At 34.7% G+C, this 15,894-nt stretch overlaps 1 long non-coding RNA gene across 2 annotated transcripts in view; it reads right to left on the minus strand.

Moving 5' to 3' along the window:
* Positions 1-2,191: 2,191 nt before the first annotated feature.
* The window catches only part of LOC129049857 (uncharacterized), a 67,241-nt gene continuing 53,538 nt past the window's right edge, over positions 2,192-15,894 (minus strand). Inside the window, exons 2-3 of one of the 2 annotated variants that reach the window (XR_008513235.1) lie at positions 3,888-4,011; positions 2,194-2,246 (exon numbers count right to left, since the gene is read on the minus strand). This is a non-coding gene — a long non-coding RNA (uncharacterized LOC129049857). Of the gene's footprint in view, positions 2,247-3,887; positions 4,012-15,894 lie in introns of both variants that reach the window. The other variant, XR_008513239.1, reaches the window with a different exon arrangement.

Raw genomic sequence — 15,894 nt, forward strand, 5'->3', positions numbered from 1 at the left:
GCAGGTTTGAGGCCTAGGATGCTAACTCAAGTCTGCCTACAGTCCGTGTGCCCAACCATTAAGTTATCCTGTTTCCTGCTAATACATTCAGTACTCACTGTGATTCAAATTCAATAATAACAGAGAAACATTGCCTGGATAGGGAAATTCCTCAGACAATCCAAAATCACATTTTAGCCTTTTCCCCCATAAAATTTATTGAAATTCTCCCTTCCCAACAGCAATGAAGATATGAAAAGCATCAGGACAAACATGATAAATAGTCAAAGAGAAAGACAGGAGACAGAAAATTAAAAAAAAAAAAAGTATACTGAATAATTAAAAGCAGCTCAGTTTAATTTAATGGAAGCATAGATTTGTTGATGGTTTCGTTGTGCATCAAACATTCAATACTATTAGACACTCAGGTTAAATAAAATGTTAGATAAAAGTTTTCTTTTTTTATTTATTTTATTTTATTATTATTATACTTTAAAAACAGTTTTATTCATTATTCTACTTTGGTTAGCCCTTTTTTCTTTTAAGAGAGACATTTTAATGGCTTAGGATTTGCTGAGAAGCAACTAAAATTTTGAATGAAATGCAATCACACAGAAGAAAAATATCTACCTACATAATTAGATCTACTGAGACTTAAATTCCTTTGGATGTTGCCTCAGCAATTCTTTTCCTTTTCCTTTATTTATTTCTTCTCCTTTGACTGATTAGTTTTGCAGCCTGTGGTTTGTTTTCACTGATTAACTGTTTTTCATGTATTTCCAGGAGTCAATTAAGTTTTTTCACCAGTCTATAAAATAACCAGTTATTTCTCACACTTCACTTTCTCCATCTTCAGAAAGACCTTGGGAAAAATTTTGTGATTGCATTGTGTGGTCTTGTGTATACATCAAATGAGTGTTTATATAGAGACTGATGATATTTATCAGGCTTCTCAATTACAGAAACACCTACCCTAGAAGCTTACTCTGACTGACCTCTATAGAGAGTCACTAATTTTGGGATTACAGTATTTTGATTTGTCTTTGAATAAGAAAAAATTCAGGAATTATTCATATACATAATTAAGTGATTTTTAAAAATCCATATTAAAAAATAAATTCCACTCATATTTATTTACCCTAATTCAATTATTCCCAGGTAAAGTATCTATAATGTACAAAACTTTTAACTACCTTCCTACAATGATTTGATGAGTCTTTTTAGCCCATCCTCACAAGGAGTATCATGACTTTATTTTTAACTGCTGCTTTTGCAGGGGATAAATATTTTACTCAATAAATCACTTCTCTTAGGAATTAGCCAAAGTATATAAGCATTCTTCAAGCAAGATTCAAAAATCCTCTTCTTGTACTTCTGATTCAAGCTTCATTGCTTACTTACTTATTAACATGGGAACAAGCCTTTTCTTTTGTGCTTTGAAGGGAGAAAAAGATATTTTTTAGCTTCTTTGGGAAGAAAGTTTTCTTCACATTGGTATAGAAAGAAGTTTATGAGGGACAAGGCATTCCCCAAAAGCTGTCAGGAAGATCATAAAAGTATCAGTATCTGAAAAGGAAAAACTGTTTCTACCAGGAAAGTGGTCTATTTGGGCACAAGTATGAGAAACAAAGTTATGAATTGGTTGCAGATAGAAGCTGGCAAGCAGGAAAAGTGAAGCTAATGTATATTGACATTTCAGGTTGTCCAAAGACCACAACAAGACCATTATTATTGCTTCATGGCCATCCAGGAGACACTGTCAGGATAAAATTTTACTTAGGCTAATAATATTGATTTTTTTGGCGTGCTTTAAATATGAAAGAAAGGAAAGATTACTTCCATCATGGTTATATCCATGGACCACAGGAATTTGAATATGAAGTTGATTTATTTTCACTTTGTTTGATTTTTAGATGATCATCATTCAAAAAATGTCTTTTAATTTCACCTGATTTCAGCCTCTTTACTTCATTTTCATATTTTCCCTCAGGGTGATTTTCTAATTCATAATTAAATATACACAAATTAATTTAATCACTGCTTCACCAAATATTTATTTAGTCCTCATATATGTCTGTACTACATTAGGTACTGAGGATACCAAAATAAAAAACTGATTTTATCCTTAAGGAATTTACAATTTACTTGGAAAGAAAGCGTAACTAATTTTCAAAGTCAAGTATGGTAAAGTGCTTTGAGTATTTTAGAGCACTTGCCTGCTTCCAGTCTGGGGCACCTTCACTGCCGGAGGGGGCATCCAGTTGCACCTGGATGGTAGGTAAGATAAAGATAAGAAGCAGAGAAAGAAGTTAGTCACTGCTGTGTTCTCTGGGTCCAGATGGCGTGACCTCTAGAATCTCACAGTTCCTGGTGTCAGACTTCTATGCTATTATGTGATGCAGCCAAAACACTCTCTTGTTCTCTTGACACTCAGCAAGAGCATCTCAAATCCATTGGCTACATATCCATTCAGCCATTTCTTCTGTTTCCATGAAAAATCCTATTACTTTTGAAGAGCTGACCTTGGAAAGTGAGTACACAAGTCACCATTGCACTCAGACCCTAAACCTATCTTGGGATTACTTAATTATATATCTTATTTTGAGATCCACCTTGGAAAAGGAATAGTAGAAAAGTACAGGATACTGCCTAGAGATCATAGGCCAGTTTCTATTTCATAGTTTTGTGTTAAATTATTCTTTTCTCCTCTTTGCTCCCAGGACAAAAAATATAACGTATTGTACCAATACCTTACGTTTATGTCCTGATACTTCCTGGCCTTAGGTTAAAAAAAAAATCTAACTACCAAAGTTTTAAAAACTGAAATCTCCTTTCTTTCTTTGCTTTCCTGAAACATTGAATGCACCTGATTAAATAATGGGAGCGTGGGAGAACATAAATCTAAGGAAAAAATGTTGGTTCATATTTCAATAAATTACCTTTGAGATGAGGGGGGTTGGGTAAGGAGGTTGAGAAATGTCTTTGGTTACTAGTATAGCTTTCCCCCTTGTTATACTGGGTAGAACAGGTAAAATAAAGGAATAAACAAAGTAGTTTGAAAGCCTCTGCATATGGAGGGTATGAGGAAATAAGCCTGGTCAGGAACAATTTCTCAGAAGAAGCTGCATTTCACCTTATTTTTCTACTCTACATATGATGAAACCGAGGCTCAGAGACTGACTCCTTTAAGGAAATCATAGTTGTGTTTCTCCATCTCATTATGAATATTCTTTTACATTGTTGTGTCTGTGGTGAAACCTGAAGTTCTCTAGTCAGAAAAAAATATTTTTCAAGTTTTAACTATATGCTTTTCTACATAGAGATTTAGGGGCTATCTGTGATGAAAATATAAGCAGACTAACACTAGTTGGTTTATGCCAGCCTAATTGTTTTTTTCCCCAAATCCCCATTGGCTGTTTTGGAAAAAGAATGTTATTTAGATGCCACATGCTATTTGTCTAGACAAAGATCATAACTCTGCCAGCAGAAATGAAAACTCTATTGTTTCCAGAGACCAAAATGAAAGCTTTCTGTGGGAAATTTTACTCTCTAATTACAGGTAATTTTATTATAATCTTGTTTAGATCATTGTGGTGTCAGATAAGGTTTCAATATTTGCTAAAATCAGTTTGAATGCACTGGCATATCTGATGTCCCTGCGATGCATTTCCTTTTTTAAAATCAATGTTTGCTTTTCAGAGCTTATCTACAATAGTCACAGCCTTTATTTCACAAAGCCATTAAAGTAAAGGCATTTGAAAGGGAAGGCAGCTATAATAGCAGGGACCTAGATTTCATTATTACCATAATTCACAATTATTTTCCAGTTCCAAAAACAGACATTTGACAGTTACTCTTGTGTTTCTGCTTTCATAATATAATGTACCCTCCTCTATTATAACACTTACCAGGTTGTGCTTTGCATTTTTGTTTATCACATCAGGCTGGGACCTTCAAAATGACAGGAACTGAATGTATTTCCTTCTCTAGTTCCCGTCAGTGCCTCACACAGTGCTGATCACAGTGTTGAGGCTGAAGAAAGATGGTTTTGGATAAAATAAAGATGCACACATAAATTAAAGTGAAGGAAGAATGCATTTGGTTACCTAAAAATGAAACTTTAACTTCCTGAAGTGTTTGTACAATCATGTACATTTTAAATTTTGCTATATAGAAATCAGCACAAATGTATTGACAGACTTTGAGTTATCTCAGCAAAGAAAGAAAAGTAATTTTGTTTCTTATAAGAAAGTTATATATGTTCTCTGTGAATATATTTTTGCATAGTAAAAAAAAGTATAGGTGGGGGTGACAGTGAATTGGAGGTTTATAGTAAATTAAATATGTTGAGATACTGTATCTGTGTGAATAACCTAGGGTTCATTAGATAATTTTAGAAAAATAAAACATTTTTGTAAAATACAAGCAGTCCTGCTGAGAAGCTGACTATAATGATTATTTTAAAATCATACTCTGCTTTAATTTTCATAGACCAAATAAACTCTTTTGAATTCTATTATACAATATATCTAAAATTATACTATGTATTTGTTATAGAAAATAAATGTTCCATGCCCTCAAAGATCTTACAGTCCAGTTTATAAACTTGGCATTCAAGATATATAAAAGATAAATTGATGAGTATTAAAATGGAAATTAAAGTTAAAATTCCATTAAAATGGAAAAGTACAGTTCTACGTGAGCACAGTGGCATAATAAAGCACGTGGCAAAAAAGGATGTAACATCAGAAAAGGTTTCACAAAGGACAAAAATTTTACTTATCGTCTGCTCCCTAGAGAGTTTAAATATCTCTAATTTGGTTTTATAATTAGTAAATCATAGAATCAAGATTTGAATCTAGGCAAGTTTGACTTTAAAGCCCATTTTCTTTATACTCTACTTGTCTTTCTGCTCCTCATTCCCACAATATAATGACCCTTTCAAGCTGGTTAAATTTTATACTCAATTTGTGCAGTGAAAGATTGCTTTTTTATGTGGTATGTTTTCTGTGTTATTTCCTATACTTTCCGTGTTTTGATGTTATCAACTTTATGAACATGGGACATATAGACCAGATGAAAATGATAAAAACATGATGGATAATGATAGGCACATAATGTCTCCTAATTAAAAAAAGATTTTAACCACATATCTGTTGCAAAATTCAGATGAATGATTGGTGCCTGATTTATTATACACCACTTTATTATGTTATAAAACAAGCCATGTGATATTAAATTGAAATGTGTTATATGAACCACCTCTAAGATGAAATTATTATGTGGTGGTGAAAAGTTTCTTCCAAGTTCGTAAACAATGTTATGAAGTTAAAATTCTGAGGCATATGCGTGCTAACTAGTTACTATTTAGAGAGCTAGACCAAGAGGAAATAGCACCAGTTTTCATCTCTGAACACATTAAATTGGAAGATTTAGGGATCCCGTGGTATTTTGTAAATGCTAAGAGAATATTTTTATTGCAAAATCCCTTTTCACCAACCCATTTCATCCTCTCTGCCATCTTGTGTGAGAAAGCATTTGTATTTTTTCAGGCGGAGTTTTATATTTGTAATTTCAAAAGTACTGCACAGAAAGGCTTGGATATTTTTACTAGAATGTATTTAATAGTATAAAGCTAACCAAAATTTGATTCTTACTAAACATAATTTCAGCAGTCTGCTTTTTGTTCTAGGATATGTTGTTCTCCAATTTTACTTGTTATAGACTTGTTTGGAACCTTGAGATTGAAAGAGTTATGGTACCTGAAGTGATAGTTTATATGGCTCTGGCTATAATAAAGAAGCATTTAGAGATGACAAACCCTTACACAATTGCAAGATTTCATTAAACTGTGACTGGTATTTGAACAAAGTAAGCATTCATTAAATAAATACATTTTGTAAAGTAGGTCTTATGGTTTATCTTTCAAAATGGTGTTGATCTCATAAATATGTGTTAAATACATCCCCATTAGAAGCCTTATTGTCAAAACAGAAAAAATATTTTGTAAAGCTTAATGCATTTTTTTCAGATCTTCCTGTTGCATAGTTCAAGCCTTTGTAATCAGCTGGAAACTGAATAAATGATACCATTCATGTTACCTTCAGTTGCCCTTTTCCTCCAGGCAAAATTCTCATTCTTTGAGGGGACAGCTCACATATTTCCTACAATGTCAAATTTTCACTGCTTTCTCCAAGCAGATTTAGTTTCATCTCTTTCTTGGCTTCATTGCACTTGGTATCATGGAGTTTTACAATTAATCTGTTTGGCCAAGTGACTCTTTACTGACCAAATAAAATCTCTGCAGTCAGAAAACCAGATACAAATATTAGCTGTACAGACTATGACTTGGGCAGGCTACTTAATCTCTCTGAGTCGCAACTTCCTTTCTGAGAAAAAGGGTACATATACCAGCCCACTGAGTTGTAGCAGTGAAGTGAAAACCATATATGTGCCTGATCCAGCAGTTCCTGGAATATTGTAAACACTAAATAAATGTTGTTTTCCTTTTATTTTCCTGTATCTATCACAGCTTATAAATGGATTTCAGAAGGACAAGTATATATAACCCCAACATCTAGCACTGTGTCTCACATGTGCTTCGTGAGTCATAATTTCATATAAGAATAAAAGGCAGATGATTTGGTAATGTTTGGGAAGGATATGGAGTTTCATGTCCTAATGCTATTTTTCTTAAAAGAATTTGAACTAATTTTCCATTGTATTATTTAGACAAATGAAGCATCAAGGGATCCACTTAAAAATATAATTTAATATCTTATTTCTGCTTCTTTTCTGCCCACCAGGCATCTCTTCTTTGAATGGGCCCTTTAAAAAAAGCCTATTGATGTTGAAACTTATAAGCAGGTCCATCCTTCTCGTTCCCCTGTAGTAATCACATTTCTGATAGCAATTTACTTTCAATTAAAAGGGCTGATGAAGACCATTTTTATCTTGAAAACACAAACACTATCAGGTCTCAAAGTCACTGTCAGCATTTTTTAAAAACATTCTGCTACTGATGAAAGAGTGGGGCTAGACTTCCCTGTGGCAGCAGAAAAGTAATAGTACTTATCTTCTTACAGAAAGGGGCAACCTCAAAAAAGAGAAGCCTCTTAAAGAGCATTCACTTATTTTTTATCCAAGTATTTTATTTTATTTAGGGATATAAAATGTTTATTAATAATGATAGTAAATAGAGGAATTAAGCCAGGTTGAGTTAATCAGTGAATTCTTCCTAGAATAGATTACTTCTTTTCCATAAGTTATTGGGGTACAGGCAGTACTTGGTTACATGAGTAAGTTCTTTAGTGGTGATTTGTGAGATTTTGGTGCACCCATCACCCGAGCAGTATACACCCAGCCATATTTGTAGTCTTTTATCCCTTGTCCCCCTCCAACTTTTCCACCCAAGTCCCCAAAGTCCACTGTATCATTCTTATGCCTTCACGTCCTCGTAGCTTAGCTCCCACACATCAGTGAGAACATACGATGTTTGGTTTTCCATTCCTGAGTTATTTCACTTAGAATAATAGTCTCCAGTTTCATCCAGGTCACTGCAAATGCTATTAATTCTTTCCTTTTTATGGCTGAGTAGTATTCCATCATATATATATATATATATATATATATAAAATTCCATCATATAGATATATATAATTCCATCATATATATATATAGGTATTATTATATATATATACACACACACATATATATATATACACACACACACATATATATATACACACACACACATATATATACACACACCATAGTTGCTTTATCCACTCATTGATTGATGGGCATTTGGGTTGGTTCCATGATTTTGCAATTGTGAATTGTGCTACAATAAACATGCGTGTGCAAGTATCTTTTTTGAGCAATGACTTCTTTTCCTCTGGGTAAAGTACCCAGTAGTGGGACTGCTGGAGCAAATTGTATTCCTACTTTTAGTTCTTTAAGGAATCTCCATACTGCTTTCAGTAGTGGCTATACTAGTTTACATTCCCACCAGCAGTGTAGCAGTGTTCCCTGATCACTGCATCCGTGTCAGCATCTACATTTTTTAATTTTTTGATTATGACCATTCTTGCAGGAGTATCACATTGTGGTTTTGATTTGCATTTCTCTGATCATTAGTGATGTTGAGCATTTTTTTCATATGTTTTTTGGCCATTTGTATATCTTATTTTGAGAAATGTTTATTCATGTTCTTAGCCCACTTTTAGATATGACTGTTTTTTTTTTTTTTTTTTTTTGACTGATTTGTTTGAGTGTGTTGTAGATTCTGGATATTAGTACTTTGTCAGACTGTAAATTGTGAAGATTTTCTCCCCCTCTGACATCCAAGAATTTTAGAACTAGAAGAAAACTTAAAGATTGTGTGTCTCAGATCCTTCATTTTACAAATAAGCAAAGTAAGATCTAGAGTTGTTTAAAGACTAGCTTATACGACTGGCTTTTAGAAGGTGATATTGTTTGGCTCTGTGTCCCCACCCAAATCTCATGTTGAATTGTAATCCACAGTGTTGGGGGAGAGACCTGGTGGGAGGTGATTGGATCCTGGGGGTAGATTTCCCCCTTGCAGTTCTCTTGATAGTGAGTTCTCACAAGATCTGGTTGTTTGAAAGTGTGTAGCACTTCCCCCTTCTCTTTTTCTCTCCTGCCACCATGCAAAGATGTGCCTGCTTCCGCTTTGCCTTCTGCCATGATTTTAAGTTTTCTGAGGCCTCCCAGCCATGCGTCCTGTACAGCCTGTGGAACTGTGAGTCAAGTAAACATCTTTTATTCATAAATTACCTAGTCTCAGGTGGCACTTCACAGCAGTGTGAGAATGGACTAATAGTAAGGGAAACCCAAAATATAGGTGTGTTTGGCATTTCAGTCCAGCTATTCTATATGGAAACTTTCTGACTCATCTGAAATAATTCTAGTATGGACTTAATAGAGGAGCTTGGGTATAATATTAAGTGGGTATGTATGTATGTATATGTGTATATATATGTATATATAATTATGTCTTTCAAATATAGTTATTTCTTTCTCACCAAATTTTCATTCATAATTATATATTCATTTGGCTTACATTATAAATGTGTCTCTATTTGCTGTGTGCACACACTGGCAGAATAGCAGTGTTGAGGTTCAAGAAAGCCCTATTTTTGGAAAATCTGTATAAGATAAGCAATCGGTCTCAGAAAACCCATAATTAGGAGAAAATAGATAATTCTCCCATCAAAAATGGGTTGAACAGAATAAGAATGAGAGAAAATGCATTTGTGCCTAACTAATATCTTTGCTGTTTAAACTTGAATAAATCAATCTATAGGAAGAGTTAATTTAAAAATAATGTTGCTTAGCTAAAATTAGGAAAAGAAACACATTATTATTAACTTGTGGTCACAACTCTCCTTTTAGGCAGTGCTGAACGCATATCAGCCCCTTTGTTCTCAGGCAGAAATCTCAATGCTTTCTGTTGTTACACATTTTAGCCATCTGCTTTGTTTTTCATCTTATGCTCTACAACTGGGCTAATCAAAATGTCCAAATACCAGCAGCATTGATATCACCAGGAGCTGGTTAGAAGTTCAGAATCTGAGGCCCCATTTCAGACCTATGGACCCAGAAACTGTATTTTCTTAAGCTCCAGGACATTTGCAGGAATCTTAACATTTGAGAAACACTTTTATTTATTTATTTATTTATTTGTTTGTTTTTTATTATACCTTAAGTTTTAGGGTACATGTGCACAATGTGCAGGTTAGTTACATATGTATACATGTGTCATGCTGGTGTATGTTCTCTTTCTATTTTCTGCATTCGTAGCCTCCTTCTTGGCTTGATAAAAGGGACTAATATTTTAACTCAGCCATACCTAAGGTTTTGAGGAGACACAATGTCAGCTGCAGGAGAATCCCCTCAGGAAAACCAACCCAATGGTATTTTCTGATTTCCTCCCTGTGCTTCACCCCTTGGGTCCCTCCAGCAAGCCCAGAGCACAACACTTCCTGTGAGTTACAGGCACATACATAGTGTAGCATTGAATTTTTATTTCCTTCAGTTCTCTTCCTGCTTTCTATTTGTTGCATAAGAAAAGGCTGAAAGTGGTTGCAATACACTCTGCTTTCTTTTTAAATTATAAAATATTTGCCACTTTTTGCGTTTATTGATATGGTAATTCCTTATATTACCATTAAATTCATCTGGAGGTCATCACCTTTATGTATGAAGCCAAGTGTAATAGCTTTCAGAGAGGCTGATAGGGACATTACTAGCATGGACCAATGAAGAAGAAAACCTCATTAGAAAAAAAATGATCTTTTTCTTTAATCCTCATCCCTGAGCCTTTGAAGTGGGCAGTCTCTATTCCATTGTGTTAAAACAGAAGCATCCGTTAGTGTATTTCAAATCTCAGACAGAAAATGCCCACCTTTCATTGTAGTCACAGGATAGTGTTCTCACTATTGCCATAAAATCTATAGATTGTAATCTATGAGTACTAACAAATAGAAAGTGGTGATGGTTATCACGAGAAGCACAATATCGCCTAAGAATCTTAACTCACTTTAGAAAATGGACTATTAGAAGAAGCTTATTTAAAAGAAAAAAAAAAAGCTATCCTAGCACTGCTATAATGTAATTCCTGTCATCTGTCACCCTTCCCTGTAAGCTTTTTTAGGTGAGGGATGATCCGTCTTATGAGGCCCACCACTTATTGGGTGTATGACCCACAGCAAATTATTTTCTAAAGGTTCTGTTTTAAGGTTTCTCTTATTTGGACAATGCAGCTTAATAAGTTTCCTCGCAATTTTTAATGTACATGTATTTTAGAAATTATTGGATATATATATATAATTAAAGACATCCAATGCAAATGTAAATTAAATATTGTAATTAAATTACAATTTTACTTAATAAGTCCTCCTTGCACTAAATCAGATTGTTTACTCTAATTTTTAAATTCTCTGCTTGTGATGCTGGTAATACACATTTTGACACTTCAGATAATTTTACTTTGTGAAAATATTTTCTGCTTTTTGTTGAAATTTAGGCTGAAAAGGTGCTGATGATTTAATTACATGCTTTACTTTTTGAGTAGAGTTAAAAACCAAGTTGTTTTTAATTCAATCAATCCTAAGCCATTCCTTCATGTTAGATTGTCTTTTTGGGAAAAATAATAGAATGATTATAACCAAGGAGCTTCCCGCCTTTTCATATCCTTGACATATGATAAGGTTTTATAAATCTTTCTGTCTTAATGATATGCTATGCAATTAGCAGCTTTCTTTAGGGGATTATTCACATACGTGGATGTAGTTCATGTACAAAGTTATCTCACCAGTAGAGAAAGATTGCAAAATACTTTTTATCTTCACTAGTGACTGCGTATCTCTAAGGCAACCGAGGAGAGAGTGCTTCAGTTCTAGTTAGACAGAATCATCTTAGTGCATTTTTCCTTTTAAGGCATTAGCATTTTAATAGCAGCAGAAATATATTTATGAAAATAGCTATAAGCTCCTCTGATAGATTATAAGTGCTTCATGTACAATGGCAATGCCTTTTCTTTGTTTATTTATTTAAAATTTGAATGTCACATATAAAAAATCGAACACAAAGTAAGAGAATTCACAAGCATTTGATTCAATAATTGATGACTAGTCAAGTTCTTATGGTGCAACCAAAAGAAATAACTACAGAAGAGAAAAACTGAATTATCTCTAAAGAGAATATATCAAAATTAACATAACTTCAAATGTGTGTCTGCTTCATAGTGGCCTGAAATAATTGAGTAATTTTCATAAGTTGATGATACTGCCTTTGTGTTTGCTTATATATTTATATTTTTATAACAGCAGCAAGCAAATCCATTGGTTAGCAACTATATTTAGCTTGGTGTATGACCAATATGAAAAATATAAACTTAATTAGCTTGCTACTTTACAAAAAAAATTGCTACACATTTTTCTATGATAGATATATTTGTAATTGAATCTATTTCAGTAGCAAGAACCACAAATGTATGCATATGTTTTCTTTTCTCTTTTTTTTTTTTTTTTTTGAGACAGAGTCTTGCTGTCACCCAGGCTGGAGTGCAGTGGAGCGATCTCAGCTCACTGCAAGCTCCACCTCCCAGGTTCATGCCATTCTCCTGCCTCAGCCTCCCAAGTAGCTGGGACTACAGGTGCCTGCCACCATGCCTGGCTAATTTTTTGTATTTTTAGTGGAGACGAGGTTTCACCATGTTAGCCAGGATGGTCTTGATCTCCTGACCTCGTGATCCACCCGCCTCGGCCTCCTGGGATTATGGGTGTGAGCCACTGCGCCCGGCTGCGTATGTTTTCTATATGTATATAAATATATATTTTTATTGAAATATATATATATATATAGATTCATTCATTTATTTGTTAATTCACTCAGGTTATCCACTCGCCAGTTAAAATGCATGCTAAAAAAAAAAAAGGCTTTTGATCTTCACATTTGAATCACTTGAAAACTTTAAAGAACTTGGATCCCAAGTCTAGAAATACTAATTTAATTAGTCTAGGAGTTATCATGGACATTGGATTTTTAAAACCTCCCAAATGATTCTGATACGCAGATACACTTGAAAACTACTTTTTCATAACACTACTTCTTTAAACAAAGTTCCACATTACAGCTAGGAACAGAAACTATATTAAATAGTTTTAGTGGTATCACCACATAGATAGACATTGAACTTATGGGTATCCCAAATTAAAATGTCATGTAAGTGCACACTTTATTCATTGGAAGATCCCAAAGCACAAGGAGATGTAATTGTAGTCCTCATGGAACTTGAGATTTAATTGAAATGCAAAACATGAAAGAGGTTGTCTTAAAAAATATGTGTGCGGTCACTTATTTTATGAATCAAATACTCTCAGTTTTCTTGACACTGCTTGCTCATAGTCATATACTTAAGTGGATGTTGGTGAGATGTAAAGGTTTACTAGATGAACACATTCTCTACAAGCTAGCTTTCTATAGAAAGAGCTGACCTCTTGCAGAGCAGTTTGAACACCAAAACCTACTCTAAGGACACTGATTAAGTGCTCAAGCCCATCAAACTATGGAGAATGCTGAGGTGGCAGGTCAGGACTGAAAGTCCCTGGTAGCACAGGACCTAGAGCTGTAGATGCAAGTCTTTGAATGCAGCCCGAGATCACAGCCAGCACAGGAATGGTTTGCTCCAGGCCTGAGTGGTGAAGTGATGGTGAAGGTCTTGAGGCCAAGATTCTAGACAAGTTATAGAGGTAAAATTATGCAACTTAGATTCCAGCCCCGATATGCTGGAAGAGAAGTTGACTGAGCCCCAAACATGCAGACTAAAGACGTCACATTCCAGGGATTGAGCTCTCTATTTTGGCGTCTAACTGTTAGCTAGATTTTGGTGCCTGAACCTAGGCTAGGGATACAACAGTGAATAAGCTATGTGCTCATCTATCACTGTTTATAGTTTAGTAAATGTGTGTGTGTATGTGTGTGTGTGTGTGTGAATTAAAAAAAAAAAAAATCCTCCAGCAAAACCAGCTTTTGTTTGGTTGTTTGCTTTAGACTTTTCCAGGGAGTCAGAAAACCCAGAATTAAGATATACATTTACATTATATCTCACAGGCCATTAATAAAAGCTTTTAGGTATTCCACTTCCTCCTCTGTTAGTTAAATGTTAGCAAGATGATTAATAAAGTTTGTCTCTCCTTTAAGATTAATGATTTTACCCAGCATTTTTTCCTGGATGTGATATTGTCAGCCTGTGCTGCATGACACAGAGTTCATTTGGCTGATTGGCCTGACTAGGGGAGCAGATCTTTCTTTGACCACAGTTCCTCTATACCTCTTTTGTTAATCTTCAAGAACAGTGAGGAATGGGAGGGGGGGCATTCAGAACAAGAATGCACGATGGGAATATGAGGAGGCAGGTTTTGTCAGTGGCCCCGAATGCCATTCTTTTCTATTCTTGAAGAGGTGACAAACCAGATTGAAAGTGGAGCTCCTACCCAAAGGCCTGGCTCCTTGCAGAGACAGGAATTACAATAAAATGACACTAGAGCAAATTAAACATCTTTGTGAACTCTTTCATTTTCTTCTTACTGCTTAGATATCACAAAATAAACAGTTGGAACAAGTTTATTTTATCTTTAAATAACAGTTGGGAGTATTTAATAATCAATACATTTTACAAAAAAATAAATTAAGAACTTATGACAAACTGGTGATTTTATATTGTAGACTAAGTTCAGCCTTCTTCCTTGGACATTCATTCACTAAGTTTAATGTATATGCTTAAGAATTAATATCAGGAGATAATGCTTTATTTTGCTGAAGATTATGGCCTTTATGAAACATAAAACTACACTTGCATCTTTGATCCTGCATTAATTAGCTGGGTTATTTTTAAGCAGATGACTTTATGTCATAAACTTTAATTTTCCATTTGTAAAATCTAGATAACATTTTTTTGTAGAATACTTTGGATAGCAAATAAAATATTGCATTTGATAAACCATGTGGTTTTGCCAAGGCCTGACATTTAGTGAATTATCAATAATTGAAATTATGTAATATGATTTTCTATTTATTATCATATATATGTATGATACTGCTTTATATACCAGGTAGAAGAAAATAAATGTAAATTAAGATAAAGGAGGTACTTGCTAAGATGTAGCCATGTGTTTTTTTCATTTTTCTACTGATTTGTAGCTGAAATCTCATAAGATGAATGAACCTTAATAGGCAGAGAAAAGGGGATGAGGGTGGGAGGTGCCATTGCTGCAGAAGGAGTTATCTTTAATATTGCTCAGGAATATCCGTTGTTATTTGCTTGAAAGTCACAAACTAAAGCCTAGGTTTCAAGAGGAAAATGTAACTGTAAAATATGACACAAATTTGGTGAGAAAGATTTGTCATATCTAGTGGAAGAGCATGTTAACAATTACTAGATGTTTTTCTCCTCATCCAAACCATCAGCCTTGGTAAAGAAGCCAAAAGTTTCAAAAAGGAAAGTTTCAATATGCAGTAGCTTTAAAAAATGCAAATTAAAGCCACTTAACTCTTCCTAAGGGAGTAGAATGAAGAAAAAGAGCACTGGCAGAGGAGTGTGTCGGGTCAAGCATCAGTTGTTACCAAGTGTGACATGTGCTTGAGTGCAGGTCACAAGTGCTGGAGAAGAGGGAAGGAAGGTAGCTGGGCCAGACAAGATTGTCAGCGCTGGGGAACCTTAATGGATCCCTTAGGAGCATACCCACCATTTCATCATTCAAGGCTCAGTAATTGCCCTGACTTCCTAAAAGGATCCTTAAAGATAGTCAGATTGTAGTGTGGATGTGGTTTTAATCTATACATTTTAACCTTTTGTCCCTATTCAGTTGCTGGGACCACAGGACACAAGGTCAGGATGCTATATCCCTTCTACTGCCTAACACACCCCACTCTCCAAACTCCTTTTACCCGTGAATTAAACTTTCCAGATAAGGGCAGGATTTCAGGAGCCCAGACAAAATGTGAGAGGTTCAAGTTTCCATGTGAGGCGCTCAAATGAGCGATCTAAAATAATGACTGGGAAACCTGTAAATCAGATAAACATGGGGAACAAAATTAGGCACATCACAGAGTCCTCCACAACAGGGTTCATTTACTCATAAAGCTGGGGCTATCATTACACAATCTGAGGACATCAAAGATTGAAAACTGCCCAAAAGAGTTCTATTTTTTTTTTTAAACAGGTATGAGTTTGAGACTAACTTCAGTGATCCCATTCTGACCTCCTTAAGGATATTTCTGCCTGTGCTTATCTTCCTGTGCCTTTAGTTATTTCTACTCTCAGTTTTTGCCCACTATGTACTACAGTGTCAATTCACCAAATATTTATCAAGTGATTGTTATGCACAA

This window comes from Pongo abelii, chromosome 1 (genome assembly GCF_028885655.2).
Source record: "Pongo abelii isolate AG06213 chromosome 1, NHGRI_mPonAbe1-v2.0_pri, whole genome shotgun sequence".
Taxonomy (NCBI): domain Eukaryota; kingdom Metazoa; phylum Chordata; class Mammalia; order Primates; family Hominidae; genus Pongo; species Pongo abelii.